Consider the following 21,276-nt stretch of genomic DNA (forward strand, 5'->3'; position numbering starts at 1 on the left):
GGGATGCAACAGAGCTGTTAAAAAAGAACGACTCAGATCCGTATCTCATGACCTGGAACAATACCTGGGACATATTGCTAAACATGTTTAACAAAGCAAGTTTAGTAATACTACGTGTCACCATTTTCTCTGGGGGAAAAAAGCCAGTAGGTCAGTGTGTTTTTATAAGCATTAAAAAAAATAAATGTACACATCAAAATAGTAATCCTCAGAAAGGTAGGATTAAAAGGAGAGAGGGAAAGACTATGAACTTAAAAAAATATATATATATATATATATACCTATATAATACTTTTTATATTGTGTGATTTGGTTCTATATTTGCACAATGAAGTAGAAAAAAATCCTGAATTACTCTGAGGAGGTGCTGTCATTCCAGGCAGTGGGGGACGTGTCCTGGGGTTCTGTGGATACCTGGTATTTCCCTGGGGGATAAAGCAGGACAACCCAATACCTGATCCTCTAAGCGTCCCCCCCAACCAGTGCCTCCTGCATGACTGATTGCTGAGTGTGTGTATGTGCGAAGATGGGTGAAGGTGGGGCAGAGGGGCATAGCTCCAGCCAGTCCCTATAAAACCTCTTACCCCGCGCATCTTCATCCACAAACCCTCCTGAATAACCGAGAGCTGAAAAAAGCCAGTGTTGAGGATGGGGTTTCTAAGATGCAGGCTGCGTTTCCACATGCAAAGGGGAGTACGTGGAAAATTTGACAAAACCCTGGAGATGGCTGGCAGAGTCCCAGGAAAGCTTAAATGATCTCCAGGCTTGAATTTTCCCAGTAGAGACTTAAATTTTCCTCATCCTCTTGCATGGGGAATACAGCTGGCAAAGGAATCCTGAGTAACATGGGCCCCTGCTGGCCATTTCTCCTGCCACTGGCCAAGTCTCTTCTTCCTGTCTCTCCACTTCCTGTCTCTCTGCTCTACCTATCTCTCCATTTCCTCTATCCCCACTTACTCAGTCTCTACTTCCCGTCTCTAATTCTTGCCTGTCTCTCCTCTTCTCACCTGTCTTAACCTGCTACTCAATACCTTGGGACTAGCTTGGGCACCCAGACCCCTCTTGGTCTCAGCCCCTGCAGAGTTGGCCCCTTAGAGGGAGAATTCTGCCCAGGGAGGCCCCCTCTGGTTCCACAAAGCAGCATGACCTGGAGTTCTATCAGCTGGATTTCTTTCCTGATTCAGTTTTCTCTTTCTCCCCTTATCAGCTCCAGGGTGAGGAAGGCTAGGAGGCAGAAGTGGCTTTAAGAAGCTTCTCTGCCAGGTGAACCAGGACTTGAACTGGAAGGAAAAGGCTGAGAGGGGGTCCAGGCTCTGCAGACGGGGCTGGGCAGTGGAGAGCAGATTGCTCAAGTTCCCCAGGTTTCCTCAACCCTCAAGTTTTTTTTTTTAATTTTTTAATTTAATTTATTTATTTTTGGCTGTGTTGGGTCTTCGTTGCTGCACACGGGCTTTCTCTAGTGGCAGCAAGTGGAGGCTACTCTTCGTTGTGGTGCGTGGGCTTCTCATTGCATTGGCTTCTCTTGCTGTGGAGCATGCGCTCTAGGCCCGCGGGCTTCAGTAGTTGTGGCACGTGGGCTCAGTAGCTGTGGTTCGTGGGCTCTAGAGCGCAGGCTCAGTAGTTGTGGCGCACAGGCTTAGTTGCTCCACGGCATGTGGGATCTTCCCGGACCAGGGATTGAACCTGTGTCCCCTGCATTGGCAGGCAGATTCTTAACCACTACACCATCAGGGAAGCCCAACCCTCACGTTTTAACAAGAGGCAAACCGCCACCAGCTCCACAAACAGTGCCTGCCAGGAAGGTTTCTGAAGCACACTCCTCAGGGCCCTGGCCAGAGCTCCAGCAGACTGGGGCTTGGGTCATTCACCATAAAAAATATTAAACAAACAATGACTCTCTGCACACAAGTGGCAACTTTCCACTGGGGGGGAATTTATTTTCCACTTGAAAAGCTAATGAAAACCAGTCATAGTGAAAAACCCAGCCAAAGAAATGATTTAGGCTTTCTTTTCTTCAAGAGGAGAATAACACCAAGTTCTGGGTGGTTCTTTGTGGAATCTAGCCCCAGGGAGAAGAGGGGGCTGTGACACTTGGAGTCCCTCAGACTCCCACCAGAAACTGGGCCTTGGGGTTGAACAGGAAGCTGAGTGGGGTTGGCAATGGCTGGCGAGGCAGGAAACATGCTCACTCTTCAGGGGGTATGGGGAATGTCTGGGTGGAGAATTCTGGAACAACTAAAAATAGCGGGAAAGTCAGAGCTGGAGAGCCCGAGACAGATAGGGACTGAGCCGTTTTAATAAACTTGACACTTTCTTAGCTGTTTCTCTTTTCGTTTCCCGTGCTGAGGTGGGTGTAGGGAAAATCTGGGCTGAGCCGAAAACGCTCCAGGTGTGATGTTCTCTGTTCGGGGCTCAATGCGACAACCTGCCTTTCCCTCTCGGCATGCTGCCTTCACTGGGGCGCTGGGCCTAGCTGGATCCTCCTTTCCGGCAGAGGCCCCTGCCTCTAGGAACCTTCTCAGAGCCCCCCGCCCAGGCTCTTCTCCCCCATCACCCAGGGCACCCTGGGACAATATGGCTCACTTCTACTGCCTTATAATCTTTTAGATGCTCTCTCACCACTTAACAACCTTCAGTGGCTCCTTGTTGCTTCCAGAAGTTGCACTTTTTAGGTTGCCATTCAGAGGTCTTTATAATCTTGCCCCACCTGTCTTCACAGCTGCATCTCCCATCACTAGCTCGAAAGCTTCTTAAATTCCAGAATTAAACAAAGGATGTGCGCCCCTAACTGTACTCTTTTACACCAGGTGCTTCTGCACGGGTGCGTCTGCTCCAGGAATTCCCTTCCCTTCTGCTTTGCCTGCTGGGGACTCTCTGAGCCCTTCAAGAAGCAGCTCAGATACCGTTCTGCCCTCACCACTGCCTGTGCTACTTTGAAAAGTCAGTTCCAAGCTCCCAAGGCAGTGTGGCCGGCTCTAGTTGGAGCACTTTGGACACTGAGCGGCAATTATTCAGACCTTGGCCACATTCACCTTTCAGAGCTACAGGTTCCCTGTCTGTAAAATGGGACTAATAGGAGCTTCTGCAGGAGGGGAGGGGAGGGGAGGGGAGGAAGCGAAGCACGCAAAGCTTCCGCAAGTACTCAGTGAGTTGCTGGTTGGGATTATATTATTAGACGGTGGACATTTTGAAGACGTCAACATATGAATTTTGGGTGGGGACACCATTCAACCCATAATAAAGGTCCATCAGGAAGCTCATCTCCTCGAGGAAGCCTTCTGCACCCACACAAGCTCATGTAATCTCCCCTCTCTGGAACTTCTACAGCACAGAGTGTCTGAGGAACTCAGTGGCTGGGGCATGCCTGGTCTCCTTGGGTGTTTATATGCTGTCTCTCTAAGGCTGGACTTAACTCCAGGTGGATAGCATCTGCGACTTTTTAAAACAAGCACAGCAGAAACTCTCTTATCTGATGCTATTAGGACTGGTGGTTAGGTGATAAAGTGAAAATCTGAGAAGAATGCCCTCAGAAGGCTTGCTAGCAGCCTGGGCCCAGCATGCCCAGGTAGATAGCAGATTTACATGGGGATGGAGAGCTGAGGTCAGCTGGGATGAATGAAGACTGGGTACAAAGTTATCCAACCTCCCACCGAGTGTGTATTTCTTTAAAAAAGAAACCATTGACACTCTAGACCATTTAAGACTCCTCGTATCTGATACCTGGGTGTCAAGGGAAGTGGCTGTACAACTTGGGGGCTTTAAAATTGGAAAGAAACTCTGGGCTGCAGTGAGAGGCCCCAATGGGACATGGGTTCAGAGAAATAAGGTAGTCTTCTGAGAGTTAACCTATAAAACAAATATACTAGTTCAAAGCAGAGAGGAGCAAACATTTTGTTTCACCTGATTCACAGTATTAACATATCCAAAAGAGAATATGGTCATCGGAAGTGTGTGTGTTTGTGTGTGTGTGTCAATGTATGTGCATATATGTGTTGCTGTGCGTGGTTGTATGTATGTGGGTGCATGTGAGTGTGAGCATGTGCGTGGGTGCATGAATGTGTGTGATTGTGCATGATCATGTGTATGTGTGTGTGAGAGTGTGTGTGTGTACGCGTATACAGCTAGGGAGACCCAGGGAAGAGACAGCAAGACTTAGCAAAGCCAAGCAGTGTGTTCTTGCCTTTCCCCAGTGGAAAGAGGGCTCCTGGGCCAGGAACTCGAGTGCCTGGGTGCTGAAGGTCTGTCCATTTAGGGGGATAGGTACATCGCAGGCATCAAGTTGTATAGTGTGATGCCTCTGTGATTAATATCACCCCCATCATCCAATGTTCCACTGCCCACCATCAGATTCCAAACTCGCTCAGCCACTGACTGTCATATGGCTTCCCAGGAGCTCTCCCCCCAAGGAGGAAATGTGCCCACGAGCAGAAGTGCGGACCCAGGCCATGGGGGTAACGGCTAAGAGCCAGGACTGGGGTCAGCCTGCCTAGGCACGAATCCCAGTTCCTCTCCTCACTAGCTGGTATCCTCTGGAAAGTTACCTAACCCCTCTGAGCTTCAGTTTCCTCATCTTTGAAGTGGATTTAACAACAGTACCTGCCACATGGGCTGTTGTGAGGATTAATGAGATGATGCATGCAACGTGCTTAGCACAACGGCGAGGACATCCCAGGCTTTTAAAACAGCGTAAGCGACCATCATCATAATCACAAATATTAGAGTAAAAAAGCACATCAGCCACGTGCCCTTGAGAAATGGATCCATTCCCAGGGGCTAGCTGTGCAGTAAGTTTCATGAGGACACAAGCTGCTTCTTCATCTCTGGACCCTCAGTGCTAACCACTGTGTCTGGGGTAATAGAGGCTCGCTCAGTGTTTGTTGAAGCAATGAATGAATAAGTGAGTTAGTGGGTGGCAAGTCAAGTTTGGGGGCCCATAGGTCCAGGGCTGTAGGAAATTCACAAAGGTGACATTGCCCTACACACCTGTGCTTGGTGACCAGCCTCTTTCACCTACCCCTGCACATTGCTCACTCCTGGGGGAGAGCAGGGCGGTGTGCAGGAGCTCCTGATGCACCTGGGGACAGCTGACCCCAACCTACCCCTGCACATTGCTTACTCCTGGGGGAGAGCAGGGCGGTGTGCAGGAGCTCCTGATGCAGCCACTTGGCCACCAGGCCAAGTCTTGGCTCATTTCCCCAAACTTCCCAGGCTGCTGAATTGGGCCATCTACACCTGCTTTTGCTTTATAGTCGTCTGCAGGGAAGCGGGAGTGGTGCTGAGCCAAGGCAGCACCCTCCCATGCCTTGTTATTTATTCTCAGTGTGTTCCATGGACCGGCAAATCACCCTCAGCTAGGAGCCTGTTAGAAGTGCAAGCTCTCAGGCCAGACCTATGGACTCAGAACCTGCATTTCAACAAGATCCACAGGGGCTGTGCGTGCACATTAAAGTGTGAAAGCACTGCTTTAGGGCAACTGCCACAGAGAACCTACAGTTTGGTCACTTCTGGAAGAGAGGCCAGCTTGTAGGAGCTGCTATTTCTCCCACACTCCAGAAAGCGCTCCCAGGGTCTGACCAAAAGGACGAGGCTGCACGGGTCACGCGCTCTGCGCTTGCTCCTTCCTGCCAGAGTATCTCCCCTCTTCTTTTCTGAAACTCTTACGCTGCTCAACAGCCCTGCCTTTCCTCATGCTTATAATGTGTTTGCTGATGGAATCGTATTTGTTTCCTTGAAAAGCGTGTTTTTAATTCAAGGGAGTTGTTAATGCAAGCTGTACTGCTGTGAGTTTTATCACCCCTCTGTGGTACCACCCCAGGCCCTGGCGTGCACCCTCTGGAACTTGAGGAGAAAACACGATGTTCAGACTCCCAGACAATCTCCCCCCTCCCCGCATCTTCCCCCATCCGCCCAGCTGTGCAGACCTGGCACCCGGGAACGCCCTCCCTTAACTCTCCCCCCTCTAACCTGCTCAGGAGAGAATACAAACATATGTCAACGACAACACAGTAAAATCCAGTGTAGCCCAAGAGCTCCTAAATCTTCCCAACTGCTGTCTCCACTTCCTCTAACTTTATATCCTAGCATGCCTGAGCTGACCCGCCCTCCCGGCTCCAGCTCCAGCAGCTGCAGTCAAGCATCTGCTCATTCCAACTGCTTTGGGAAATGCTGGGGCTCCAGGTACCAGCCTCCTCCTGGCTGCACCTTCCAGAGTTGGGTACAGCTAAGGAGAGGGGGCCAAAGGCGGTTGGAGGAATAGAAAACGGAACCCAGAACTCTCCCAAGTCCAAATCTTGCAAAGGCTCCTTCGGCTTTGCACATGGAAAACCAAACAACCAACCAACCAGGGAATAAATTCAGTGAATCAGACACAGGAACCCCAAGGCAGAACACAGGACGACTCCTGGTGGGGAAGCTTGTGGCAAAGAGGTGGTATCTCCTTCCTAAGCAGCTCTATGCTATATTTGGGAATCCAAAAGAAAGGCCTAGAATTTTCCTTGAGCAGCTAGAAATTAGGCTTCTGTCCTCAGGTTCAAGTTGAAAATAGTGGTTGGAATTCTGGTGTCGACTTTACCAAAAAAGGGGGAATGCAGAGGCTCCTTGGAGGTGACACCACATCCTCCTTGGCTCCTGTGGCCCCAGCGTTTGCAAAGGGCTTCATGAGACAAAGGCTCTGCGGGGTCCACTCCCTCCTCTTAGGTGCAAAGAGGCCAGTGCTTTGCCTCCAAACCTATTCTACTTAGGGGCAGAAGCTTCCAGTTTGGGTGGGAGAAGGAAAGTCATTTAACAATTCATTTCTAAATGAAGAATTGATCATTTTTAAAGTGCCCTGCTCTTTGACCAACTGACCCTATAAAAAGACAAAGCATGATCATTTCCGTTCCACTGCTGACTCCCCAAAGCAGGATCAATGAGTTCAGGGTCTATCAGGAGGCAGAGGGCATGCTCAAATAGGAAAATTTAAGGTCTCCTTAAAAAAAAAAGACTATTTACAAAGGTGCAGGCAGGGTATAGGGAAACCAAGGGGGACAGTGGAGGGGGCTGAGGCTAGTCACTGACCGGGCTCTTACCCCCTCCCCCGGCCTGAAGGGGCGAGCGAAGAGTGCATTATGGAAACCTGGAAGGAGACCGTCAAGTGGGGAGGGTCGCTGAGAGGAGCTTCACCCAGGGGTGCAGCCGGTCGGAGCAAATCTGCAAGAAGGCAGCCAGAAGCAGAGCTATTCCAGCTTCACTGTCCTCCTTGCCTTCGGTCTTCTGCTGAGCCCTCACCCTGCCCTGCTGTTGACGCAACCTGACCTGGAGCCAGAGGCGAAGGGGCCTAGTCAGGGAGTTCAGACGGGGGGTCTCGCCAGGCCGAGAGTGGGGCGAGGAGGGTACAGGGAGATCGTGGAGGTGCCAAGAGGAGCTACCCGGCACGGGAGGTATTCTTGTGCTGTCATCATCCTGCGCTGGCTGGTTATCTAATCTGCTGAACCAGCTTGTAAACTGGACACAGAGATTGCACCTTACCTCACACCCCCTTACCACCCATGGCCCTGGGTCTCTCCTGCACGCGTAGGTACTCAGTAAGTACGTGGGTGTGTGTTCATGCGCCTACGTGCACATCAGCCAGGATAGGCTAGGTTATGTGGCAGTAACAACCACCTCAGCAGCTGTACACAGTGAATGCTTTCTATGCACGCTACCAGTCCATTACAGGTCAGCAAGGGGTGCTCTGCATGTCACAGCTACTTTGGGACCCAGAATGGCTTCATCTTGACACACACATCCACAACCATGACAGAAGAGGGAAGAAGATGGAATGAATTACATGCCGGCCTGGACTTTCTGCCCGAAGTGTCACTTTTGCACACATTTCATTGGCCAAAGCAAGACTCACAGCCATACCTAACTCTGCAAGTGGGGAAGCAGAATCCCAATATGCTCAGACAGCAGAGAGCCAGAATTATTTTGCGAACGGTCTCCACAGTGGGCGAGGGTGGTCTCCACTGGGGAGCTCTGGAGGAGCAATCGATGCTGTTGAATTTAACTGAACAGGGTCAATAAAAATTAAATGACTAGACACATCTATGCCTTTTGACCTATTCGGTTCAAGTAAGTCAAGGCAGCACCAGCAACAAAACGTCAGGAATCAGGCGCTCAGGAATTAAGGAAATGGAATGACTTTCTAAATGGACAGACTGGTTTATATTACAGTATTCGATTTCTGGCTGGTTTCAACATAAGCTGTTCTGTTTGCTATGAATTGTTACTGGGATATGGATTCTTGCTTCCCTCCCCCAGCAGGTTATACCATTATTTTCTAGATTCTCATGTCCTTGGCTGTCCTTTTAAGACTCTGACAAGTCGACGTAGATATGCTTGTTGATCCTGATGCCTCCTTTGGCTCAGCTGCAAGGAGAATGTAACTGCTGCCACACTCGTCCCCCCCGTGTGTGGGGTGTCCCCCAGCAATGGGAGATACCACGTGCCACCCCCAAGCATCAGGTTACACACTTGCCCGATCCTGGGCCTCCAGGAAATCCCTGGACCTGATAGCAAGTCAGTTCACTTCAAAAGTAGGAAAGGGTGAAAAAAATTTCCAGGTCTAGGCAATTTCTTTGTGGATGCAAATATTTAAAACAATTTAAACCAAGTTCTCAGTATTGTTTTCTTAAGTAGAAAAGCATATTCACTCATCTTCAGAAACTGTCCACACTTAAGAACTGTTTGTGTGGTGACCCTGGCCACCTGAGGTTACTACCATCGAATTGTCTAGTCTACTCAGCTTCTCAAAGAAATTGCCTTCAAAAAACATGAGGAGACTGTGACTAAAGGTGTAAAAGATAATTATATTTTAGAAAGACAGTATCTCCTCTCCGTTCCCTCTTATTTCTTTTGTAATCTTTTGCACACCATGAATCTTGAGAGCAAACGCCAATACTGCTTCCTCAAAGTAAACTGTCAAAAGAATTTTAAAGGCTGGATTTAGGTAGATGAATGTTCAATTTCCAAAGGCAAACTAGATCTTTCGGGGTGCATATTAATTCACAAGGCCTCTAGGGGCCTCTTGGGGGCGGGGAGAAAAGAAGCGTGAAACGGACTCACGTGAAATGTGACTCACGTGACTCACGTGAAATGTGACTCAAAGTGCTCGTGGTCTTCGTGATAAAGTTACTGTGGCAGCAATCTCAGAAGCTCACAAAAGTGCATTGCCAGCAGGGTCCTTACCTGTCTCCCTGGCGGGTTGGGGTCAGTTCAGCTCTGGGACCTTCTACAGGGTCTTTTTGTGGCCTCTCATCTTCAGTTTTTTCAGCAATTCAGATTCTGATGTGACCTGCCAGAGAGGGAGTGAGAATGATCAGAAAGAGTAGTTTCCACTTTTATAATTCCTTTACCTGATTATAAAAGTAGTACACGCTCATTGCAGAGAATTTGGAAAATATGAAAAACAAACAACAAAAAGGGCACCCACATTTACCCACTCAGCGATAATCATCATCAATGTTCTGATGCCTCTCTCCCCCTTTTTAACTTTCAGCATTCTATTTTTATTGTTTTTTACATCTTTATTGGAGTATAATTTCTTTACAATGGTGTGTTCGTTTCTGCTGTATAACAAAGTGAATCAGTTATACATATACGTATGTTCCCATCTCTCTTCCTCTTGGGTCTCCCTCCCTCCCACCCTCCCTATCCCACCCCTCTAGGTGGTCACAAAGCACCGAGCTGATCTCCCTGTGCTATGCGGCCGCTTCCCACTAGCTATCTATTTTACGTTTGGTAGTGGATATATGTCCATGCCACTCTCTCGCTTTGTAACAGCTTACCCTTCCCCCTCCCCATATCCTCAAGTCCATTCTCTAGTAGGTCTGTGTCTTTATTCCTGTTTTACCCCTAGGTTCTTCATGACATTTTTTTTTCTCTTAAATTCCACACATATGTGTTAGCATACAGTATTTGTCTTTCTCTTTCTGACTTACTTCACTCTGTACGACAGACTCTAGGTCCATCCACCTCATTACCAATAGCTCAATTTCGTTTCTTTTTATGGCTGAGTAATATTCCATTGTATACATGTGCCACATCTTCTTTATCCATTCATCCAATGATGGACACTTAGGTTGTTTCCATCTCTGGGCTATTGTAAATAGAGCTGCAATGAACATTTTGGTACATGACTCTTTTTGAATTATGGTTTTCTCAGGGTATATAGCATTCTCTTTATTGATTTTTAAGTTAAATATTTCCATCATTCATTCATCCTTATTTTTTGAGCACAAACTATTGTCCTGTTCTCAGCATTAGCAAAATAATGGTAGGATAAATGGAAAAAAGTCTGTTCTCATGGAGGTAAAATGTTATCAGAGACAATTATTAAAATCTAAGGAGCAGAAAGACAACGGGAAAATCTCCAAACACTTGGAAATTAAGTAGCACACTTCTAAACAATTCATGAGTCAAAGAGGAAATCTCAAAGGAAATTTAAAAAATACATAGAACTTAGATGAAAATTAAGATATAACATCAAAATATGTGATGTGCAGCTAAAGCAGAACTGGGAGCGAAATGTATAGCACTAAATGCTTACTACATTAGAAAAGAAGAAACGTCTCAAACAAAAAATCTATGTTCTTACTTCAAGAAGATAAGAAAAGAAGAACAAAATTAGACCCAAAGTAAACAGAAGGAAATATTAAAGGTTGGAACAAAAATCATTGAAATTAAAAGGAAAACAATAGAGAAAAATCAATGAAACAAAAAGTTGGTTCTTTAAAGACATGAATAAAATTCATAAACATCTGGCAAGACTGACAAAGATAAAAAGAAGACACCAGATCAATACAAGAAATAAGACAAGGGTCACGGGCTGCCCTGGTGGCGCAGTGGTTGAGAGTCCGCCTGCTGATGCAGGGGACATGGGTTTGTGCCCTGGTCCGGGAAGATCCCACATGCCGCGGAGCGGCTGGGCCCGTGAGCCATGGCCGCTTAGCCTGCGTGTCCGGAGCCTGTGCTGCGCAACGGGAGAGGCCACAACAGTGAGAGGCCCACGTACCGCAAAAAAAAAAAAAAAAAAAAAAGACAAGGGTCACTACAGAAACTGCAGCCATTAAAAAGGTATTAAGCAAATACATTGAACAAATTTATGTTCATAAATTTGACAACTTAAAAGAAGTGTATCAATTCCTCAAATACCACAAACCACCAAAGCTCAACCAAGATAAAAATAATCGGAATAGCCCTATAACCATTAAAGACATTGAGTTTGTAATTTTAAAAGCTTCTGAAAGAGAAATCTTCAGTTCTACACTGGAGAATTCTTCCAAACATTTAAAGAAGCAGCATAAAATTTATATCATCTTTTCCAGAAAACAGAAGAGAGAGTACTTTCCAACTCATTTTATGAAGTTGTATTACCCTGTTATACCAAAACCAGACAAAGACAGTACAAGAAAAGAAAACCAGGAGACTTTAAGTTTCTGGTCTGGCACGTGTAGAGCTTAGAAGTCGCCACTGCATCCTAACAAAATAACACTGCATCCTGGCAGATATAGAGGTGAATAAACTGGAATACCAACAACTCTTCTTATATTCACCAGAGAAGTGAGGTCACAGGGCAAATTTCTGCTCCAAAAATTGGAGAAACAAACAGGAGGATACAGAAAGTCACAACTTAACAGAGCAGAAACCTCTGTGCAAACAAGTGCAGGGGTAGGAAAACTGGAACTGTAATTGACAAATATTTGGACCTCAGTGTGGACAAGTCTGTGAATTAAACTCTCCACCAGTTTAATTCACAGTCATAGGGGGTCCCTACATTTTTTTCTGAGGTTTATCTCCAGGGGATCCACCAGTGAATAATGAAGAAAAATCCCCTTGTGCTTCCAGCAGGGGGATAGAAAAAGGAACCATTTTGAAATATACCAGAGAATTCTGTTCTGAACAAGCTAGCCCTCAAGCAAAACTATTTACTAGAGACTAAACTATGGGGTTTGTATCAGAGCCTAATTGACCCAGGTGGAGAGAAATACTCAGCTCCAGCTTGCTTTAGCCTTCCAGGTGGAGGAAGGAAAATACCAACTTCAGCCCCCTTTAGCCATCCGGTCCCACCAAAGTTGGGGGAGAGGAACAGATGCATTGGTGAAGTTCACAGACCAGGGGCATGGACTCACCAAAACACTGAGACCTGATCATAGGACTAAAGAATGCTTCCCCTCCCCCCACGTCTTTCCACTACATTGTAAATGCCTCTTTAAGGCAGTTCCTTCTACCTAGTACATCATGTCTGGCTTTCAAGAAAAATTACAAGGTATACTAAAAAGCAAAAAGCACAGTTTGAAGAAACTGAACAAGCCTCAGAACCCGAGTCAGATATGGCAGGAATGTTTAAATTATCAGACCAGGAATTTTTTAAAAACTATAATTAATATGCTAAGGGCTTTAGTAGAAAAAGTAAACAACATGTAAGAACAGATGGATCATACATGTGGGGAGATGGAAATTCTAAGAAAGAGTCAAAAAGAAATGCTGGAGATCAAAAACACTGTAACAGAAATGAAGAATGCCTTTGATGGGCTCATTAATAGGCTGGACATGGCTGAGGAGAGAATCTCTGAACCTGAGAATATCTCAATAGAAATTTCTAAAACTGAAAAGCAAAGAAAAATGAAGACTGGAAAAAGTGGAACAGAATATCCAAGAACTGTGGTACAACTAGGAAAGGTATAACATATATGTAATGGAAATACCAGAAGGAGAAGAAAGGGAGAAAGAAACAGAAACAATATTTGAAGTAACAATGACTAGGAATTTCTCCAAATTAATGTCAGACACCAAACCACAGATCCAGGAAGCTCAGAGAACATCAAGCAGGGTAAATGCCAAAACAAACAAATAAACAAAACCAAAAAACTACACCCAGGAATATCATATTAAAACTCCAGAAAATCAAAGACAAAGAAAAAAATCTTGAAAGAAGCAAGGGCGGGGTGACACTTTATTTATAGAGAAGCAAAGATAAGAATTATATCCAGCTTCTCCTCAGAGAACACGCAAGGAAAAAGAGGATGGAGTGAAGTATTTTAAAGTGTTGAGAGAAAACCCCCCCACCAATCTAGAATCATATACTCTGGGGATTACACTTCAAAACTGAGGGAGAAATAAAAACTTTCTCAGATAAACAAAAATTGAGGGAATTTGTTACCAGTAGACCTGCCTTTCAAGAAATGTCAAAAGTTCTTCAGGAGAGAAGAAAAATTATATCGATCAGAAACTCAGATCTATATGAAGAAAGGAAGACCACTGGAGAAGGAATAAGTGAAGGTAAAATAAAAACTTAATTTTTCTTATTCTTAATTGGTCTATGGAACAGATATAGTTTGTTCAAAATACTAGTAAGAATGTATTAGATTATATATCTAAGGATATATAACTAATACCCACACACGTACACTTAAGTATGCTTATATATAAGCAAATTGAATGATGGCGATGATATAAGGAACGGGAGGGAAGAACTAGGATTTTTTTTTGTTCTTTTATTATTATATGTTATTTTCGTTGTTATTATAAGGTACCTGCAACTCCTTGTGAAGTGGTATAGTGTTTGAAAATAGAGAACTTGAAGTAGTTGTAAATGTATATTGCAAACTTAAGAGCAACCACTAAGAAGAGTTATTTTTTAAAAACTATAATTGATATGCTAAGAAAGGAGAAAGTGAAATCATATAAAATGTTCAATTAAAGCCACAAAAGGCAGAAAAATTGTGGAAGACAAAAACAGAAACAAAGAACAAGGACAACAAATAGAAAACAGTAACATATATGGTATATACAGATATTAATTTAATTATATCAATAATCTCCTTAAACGTCAATGGTCTAAATATCCAAGTTAAAAGACAGAGATTGTCAGAATGGATTGGAAAAAAAAAAGGACCAAACTGTATGTTGTCTGCAAGAAACCCGCTTGAAATATAAAGATTACATATGGATTAAAAGTAAAGGGATGGAGAAAGATATACCATGCTAACATCAATCAAAGGAAGGGAAGAATACCTATGTTAATTTCAGACAGAGTAGACTTCAGAGCAGGGAAACTTATCAGGGATAAAGATGGGCATCACATAATGATAAAAGGGTCAATATTTCAAGAAGATATAACCATTTTTAATGTGTATATGCTTAATAACAGAGCATCAAAATATAAGAGGCAAAAACAGAACTGTAAGGAGAAAAAGAAGAATCCAATACTATAGTTGGAGACTTTTTTTTTTTTGGCTGCATTGGGTCTTCGTTGCTGTGCGCAGGCTTTCTCTAGTTGTGACAAGCGGGGGGCTACTCTTGGTTGTGGTGCGCGGGCTTCTCATTGTGATGGCTTATCTTGTTGTGGAGCACGGGCATTAGGCGTGCGGGCTTCAGTAGTTGCAGCTTGTGGGCTCCAGAGCACAGGCTCAGTAGTTGTGGTGCACGGGCTTAGTTGCTCCGCAGCATGTGGGATCTTCCCGGACCAGGGCTAGAACCCGTGTCCCCTGCGTTGGCAGGCAGGTTCTTAACCACTGCACCACCAGGGAAGCCCTAGTTGAAGACTTTAACACCTCTCTATCAGAAATAGATCCAGCAGGCAGAAAATCAGTAAGGGCATAGTTGAAGTCAACAACACCTTCAGTCAATTGGATATAATTGACATTTATAGACTAGTTCATCCAATAACAGCAGAATACACATTCTTCTCAAGCTCACATGGAACATTCACCAAGATAGACCATATTCTGGGCCATAAAACACACTTTAACAAATTTAAAAGAAATGGAAATCATATAATGTCAGCTTTCAGATCACAGTGGAATTAAACTAGAAATTAACAACAGACAGATAGCTGGAAAATCCCCAAACACTTGGAGGTTAAACAGTACACTTGTAAATAACACATAGGTCAAGTAAGAAATCTTAAGAGAAATTTTAAAATATATTTTAAGTAAATGAAAATGCAATTTATCAAAATTTGTGGGATGCAGTGACAGCAGTGCTTAGAGGGAAATTTATAACATTGAATATGTGTATTAGAAAAGAAATATCTAAAATCAATAATTTTAGCTTTCACATTAGAAAACTAGAAGAAGAAGAGCAAATCAACCTAGGAGAAAACCCAGATGACCTTGTGTATGGCTATGACTTTTTAGATACAATACCAAAGGCACCATCCATGAAGTAATAATTGATAAACTTGACTTTGGTAAAATTAAAAACTTCTGCTCGATGGAAGGCAATGGCAAGAGAATGAGCAGAAAATATTTGAAAAAGACACATTTGATAAAGGACTGTTATCTGAAATATGCAAAGAACTCTTAACACTCAACAATAAGAAAACAATCTAATTTAAAAATTGGCAAAAGATCTGAACAGACCTCGCCAAAGAAGATATACAGATGACAAAAAATGTATGCAACTATGCTCCACATCATATGTCATCACAGAAATGCAAATTAAAACAATGAGATACCACTACATGCCTATTGAAATGGCCAAAATCCAAGGCACTGACGATGTACACAAAATAACTTGCATACAGATGTTTACAGCTGCTTTATTCATGACTGCCCAAACTTGGAAACAACCAAGATATCCTTCAGCAGGTAAATGAATAAATAATATTCCAGACAATGGAATATTTTCGGTGTGAAAAGGAACTATTTTTCTCTGTGTTTACTGATGAATCCCAAGTGCCTAGAACTATGCCTGGCACACAGTTCCTGCTTGATAAATATTTTTTGATTGCATGAAATACACTTCACTCTTTAGCCCTGCCAGCCAAGCAGATCATGTCATACTAGGATTGCCCAGCAGATGGCGGCCAATGAACGCTAGAGACAGCTAGCGTCTCTAGCTGGGAGCCTACACTCTGAACTCAAGGTTCCTCCCAATTAAGTTCAAGATAATGACCCAGCAGACAAAATCAAGTCCAACTTACTCCTAACACAGACTTGTGTTCATGAGAAAGACGTTGTATGTAGGAGGTGAGCTGCTGAGCTCAGAAAGCCTTTATCTATTATCGGAGGTTGTTTACCCACAATTCAGGGATAAAAAAATGAAAACAGCTGTTGAGAAGAACGGAGGTCAGAGTCCTCCCACGGTGGGAAAAAGCAGGGAAGAAAGCCTGCGGTCATGGATCTGCATCAGTCCTCCAGAGGATGGAAAAGTGACACTTGACCACTATACCATCAAAGGACAGAAAAGTGACACTTGACCACTATACCACCAAACAACAGAAATAACACTAAAAACTAACACTTCTTCCTCTGAACATGCCAGAAGACGCTCTGTTACAAGAACCTTGAGTCTCCCGCTGCAATATTGTCCTCTGGGCCCCTGCCAAGCTGCGCTCTTCCTGGGTGCTTCTGTTACCCATGCAATCAGGGAATTGAGTTGCAGTGGTAACAAACCCTTCAAAAGCCAAGTTCAAGGTGACCCTGCCTTGGATCAAATTCGGCTGTTAGAGTGTGTCAGGTTAGGAGGAGGCTCCAAGGCAGATACTGCTTGCGAATCTGAGTCTGCTGACCCAGAACTACCCAAGCCAGCTGGTCAACCTGCTCACTACTACGCTGACAACAAGAGCCAGCATCTATCGGGCGCTTCCTGTGTGCCAGGCGTGTGCTGAGTGCATCACCTGCATTCTCTCAGTGATCCTCAGAGCAACTCTGCCAAGTCCACGCTGTTCTCTTCCCCACCTCACAGAGGACACAAGAGACATGTTACTTTGCCCCAGGACCCAGCAAGTTGCTCTCAAGCTCACTCTCAACCCCTGGGAGGGAGGAATCTGTTGAGATGCACCACGGACCCTGACGTACCTCAGAGAACATTTAATCCAGCCCCTTCTCTTCAGATGGAGAAAGTGAGGACCAGAGTGGGGAAGGAACTGGTCCAAGTTCACTCAGGGAACCCACAAGCCTGCACAAGCACCACTAAGAACTATCCTGTACCTTAACATTCTTGGCTAGGTCATCCTCATCCCTGAGTCACAGGATTTTATTGAATGTCCCCCAGACGCCCAATGTGCTTCAGTCCTGCTGGCACTAAGCACTTCTGTGTAAGATCATGTCACAACAACAATACTCTCGTTTTAGGAGTTTCATCAGGTGGTAGACTCTCCAGCCAGCAGCACCCTCAGAACGTAAACTCTGGCTTCTGCAGCTGGTGTCCTTGGCCAAGCCACTCACCTCATCTGGTTTGTTCACCGGTAAAAGGGGGATAGCAGTGTTCATGGAAGGGTGTTATATTCTAGGCCAGTGTTGTCCAACGCAAGTATAATGTGAGCCACAAGTGCAAGCCAGTAGTCACGTTAAACAAAGGTAAAGAAAACAGGAGAGCCAAAGCACTTGACATGCACACATCACTATTAATCTTCATAATTTGTTTCATTTAACCCAAGATATACAAAATATTATCAATATCTAATATGCAATTTATTTTGCAATGTACATACTTGTATACAGTGGATTACAAGGAGATACTTCATGTTTGATTTCATACCAAGACTTCAAAAATCTGGTGTGTGTTTTGTGCTTATGGCCCATCTCCGCTTGGACTAACCATGTTTTAGATGCTCACCAGCCGCACGTGGCAAGTGGCTGCCGCGTTGGACAGCAGTGCTCTCGGCCTTGAGGGATGTTCTGAGCACACGGCTCCATGTTTTCAGAGTCTGTATTCATACCTTGTCTGCTGCAGAGCATCTTCACCTGCAGAGGATGTGCTGGGCCCTGACAGGTCTGGGGGGGTCTGTCTTTAGGCTCAGCAGTGGGAGGTGATAAATCCCCAGCCCCTCCCTGCTCAGGTCACTGGGTACCTTTGAAAACCTTCCTTTCCCAGATCCATTTCCTTCAGTGTCACAAGCAGCACTTCTGTGTTCTCTGCAAAAATCCTTGTCTATTTTGTCCTTGGTTTGGCAGGAGTGTTCATAATGACTGCACAACAGACTGAGCTCCAATGAGGATGAAGCGTGGAGAGGAGAGTGAAGCGACAGGACAGTTGGAGGAACTGTGTCCTCTCCGCCTGGTGGGACCCTGGGGCCCAGGACTCCGGTCACCTGGACGCTGTCCCTGCTCTCAGGCTCAGAACTTCACCTGGCCACACCCAGTTCAACTCCGTGGCCTGCCCTGGAACCCCCTCGATACCAGGACGCTCCACCTCTGTGTCCAGGACTCACATTTGCTGATTCCCCGGTGCCAGGGCAGTGATTGTGCAAGGGCTGTGCTCAGAGAAACACAGAGTGGCTCAAGCCCGGCTTCACCCTCAGGCGGCTGGGAGGGGGGATGGGAGCCCTCATCTGCCTGGGTCTCCCAGACAGCAGCAGCCACTGGGGTTCAGGGAGAGGGCCGGGGCGGGATGGCCAATGAAGACAAGGACGGACTCATGAGCCGGGCTGAGACAGATTGGGAAATGTTGGTGGGGCAGCTTAGACACAGGGGCCTGAGCTCTCCAGAGGCTCTGAGGGTAGTAGGGACCCACCTACTCTCCCTTCACCCCCAGCTCCCAGATAGTTCCTTACTTTCTTCTGGAAGGCAGTGGTTGAGGGCCAGGGCTCTGCCTTCACTTGGCCTGGGTTCAAACTCTGACTGTGCCACCTGCTGTGTGATTTCAGCAAGTTACCCAACCTCTCTTAGCATCAACATCCTCATCTGTAAGGGCGATAATAGCTCCTTCCTAAATTGGGCCGAGGAATGAATGCGGGGTGTAAGAGAGGTGCTTTTCACTACCTGGCCCCTTGTAACATTCACATTATACCAGGAGTGTGTATTATGGCTTCTCTTCTTTTTGAGCATGCAGTATTTTTTGAATAAAAAATAAAACTAATTAAAATATCCTCCCCTCTCCCCACCAATTACAAAGGCATGCATGGTCATTGTAGAAAATTTCCAAATTTTGAAGGAAGGCATGAAAATACTGTGTCGTTTCATTGCCGGATGTTTGAAGACCTGCGGTCCCTATACCTGGAGAGATGATTTGCTCCTAAATTCATCTTCTATGTGTCACCATTTAAGCATCGGTTAGGATTTAGTTGGGGCAAAAGGAAAACACCAAAGGGGCTACTAGCGTATATGAATGAACTTACATGCACCCAATAATCAAAGCATCACACACACACCCACCAGCAAACACAAACAACCGAAGGGTTACACTGCACCCCGACATACCAACAGCTGAAGGGTTGCCTCCCAGACCCCCCCAGTCATATTCCACACCCACAAACACACATATCCCAACCACCAAAGCTCTTACGCACGTGTAACCAACAAGCAACATGCTTCACACATACACCAAGAGTTTTTACCCACCCCCATCCAACCAAAGGGCTTCACACGCACACACCCCCCTCAATAATCAAAGAGCTTCACACACCCTTTCAATGATCAAAGCACCTCATTTACACACACCAATAACCAAAGAGCTTCACACACATACACACTCCAACAACCAAAAGGTTCACACACCCGCTCACACCTGCCCCACGACCAAGCACTTTACACACACAGCCCCCGAAAGAGTTTTACTCTCCCACCCAAGGTGCTTCGTGCACACCCCCCAGCAGCAAAATGCTTTACTGCTACGCGCAACAGCCAAAGCTCTCCATAGAGACACCTGCGCAAAAGAAAACCCCGAAGCACTTCGATTTGTCTGCCGCAGCAGCGGGTACTTGAACACCAAGCCGTTCAACTGCGACTTTCTTTTCAGGTTAATGAGCAAAGAAAGATTGGAGGAGGGAGGGGGGGAGAATGGCGGGAGAGAGCAATTACACCCAAATCTTTTCTCTGTTGATTAGGTATTCCTTCCCCAGGCTGCTTTGGCTCCAGCTAAATCTTTTTCTAATGAGATGTGGCTTATCCAGATCAGGGCGCTGAGAAAAAAGTTGCAATTAACTTTAGGAAGAAAAGGAGTGAGTGGTAGAGAGAAGGAAGGGGGGAGGGGCGGGAGACGGTGAGTGGCGGCAGGGAAAGGGGCGGGGCTGGCAGGCCAGGAAGGGCCGGGGGACCCGGCTCTCCCGCGGGGCAAAGTGGCGCAGGGCCCAACCTCGTTTGGACCATCGGCTCCTTCGAGTCCAGAGTCTAGGGACAGTCACCTGTGACCCCCTATGCCTGCTGGGTCGGCCTCTCTGCCGCTCCAGGCTCAAGCCCAGCGTTGGGAGTGCTGGGTCTCCTCGGGTCAGGGGCCTTCCTGACTCAGCACACCTGACACCTGGCACGGATGCTGGGGGAGAAGGGCCCTCTCCGCTGCATCTCTTTCACACCTGAGCTCTACCTTCTGCAGGCTGACTCCTGCAAAGACACGGGGCCTCGGCCACATGCCAGGAACCTCCGTGACCCCCAGGTGTCCAGTCGGCACGAACTCTTTTCTCCAGACTGCTGGGTCCAGCTCTCCCCTGGCAGCCAGAAGAATCAGTCCTGGACTGGTCTGGGATCAAGCTGGGGTCTCTCAAGCTGGGGTCTCCCAAACTTGCCTCACTGTTCCCACCTGGGAGGGGGTCCCAAGCTGTTTTCGTGTGAGCCACTGAGAAGGGTGGAGAGCGTACGGGACTGAAAGGGACATTTCATGTGGAAATGGTGAAAATGCCTCAAGCTCCTAGAAGCAACACAGATTTACCTTCATTTGCTTCTCTGTCGATAGCATCAAGCTTGACCAAGCTACAACCGCGGAACAGGAACTTCCTCTCCCTGGCTCTCAGTTTCTTCTGTTAGAAAACGTAAGGGCGGGAGGGATGGGCATCGGCGCTCCAGGGCGTCTCCAAGCCTGGTGCCCTGAGATCCCGCGAGAGGAGCAGACGCAGACGCACGCTCGAGATCTCGGGAGATGCGGAGACACAGACTCCGGAAGTCTCGAGGGGTGTTCGTAGACGGTTCGCGCCTCGCACGCTCTGCCGTGTGCACCTACAGGACGCTTCCACATTCCTGCAGTTCTTATCCAAGCGGAGACTAGGTTTTGCCCTGTTTGGCAATAAATATCCAGCACTGCCTGACCACAGCACGACCTTTCCCCGTGCCGTGCACCTCCCAGTACAAATTAGAAAGGATTTGTATTGTACTGCTGGAGACTCAGTGAATCTGGGACCTCTGAATCTTGCCTCACCTGACGACCTTCCTTGGTTCCCAAAGAAGGGCCCCTGTGTGTTGGTGGCCACCCAGACACACGGTTCCCTCAGTGGTATGTTTGGGTGACCTCTTACCAGATAAGCTGTGGAGATGACACCAGGCCAGGGGACGGATGAGCTAAACCCATTTTTCCTGTGCCTGGCTTCCAGAGAGGTCAGCC

Source organism: Grampus griseus (assembly GCF_964374135.1).
Source record: "Grampus griseus genome assembly, chromosome: 16".
NCBI lineage: Eukaryota > Metazoa > Chordata > Mammalia > Artiodactyla > Delphinidae > Grampus > Grampus griseus.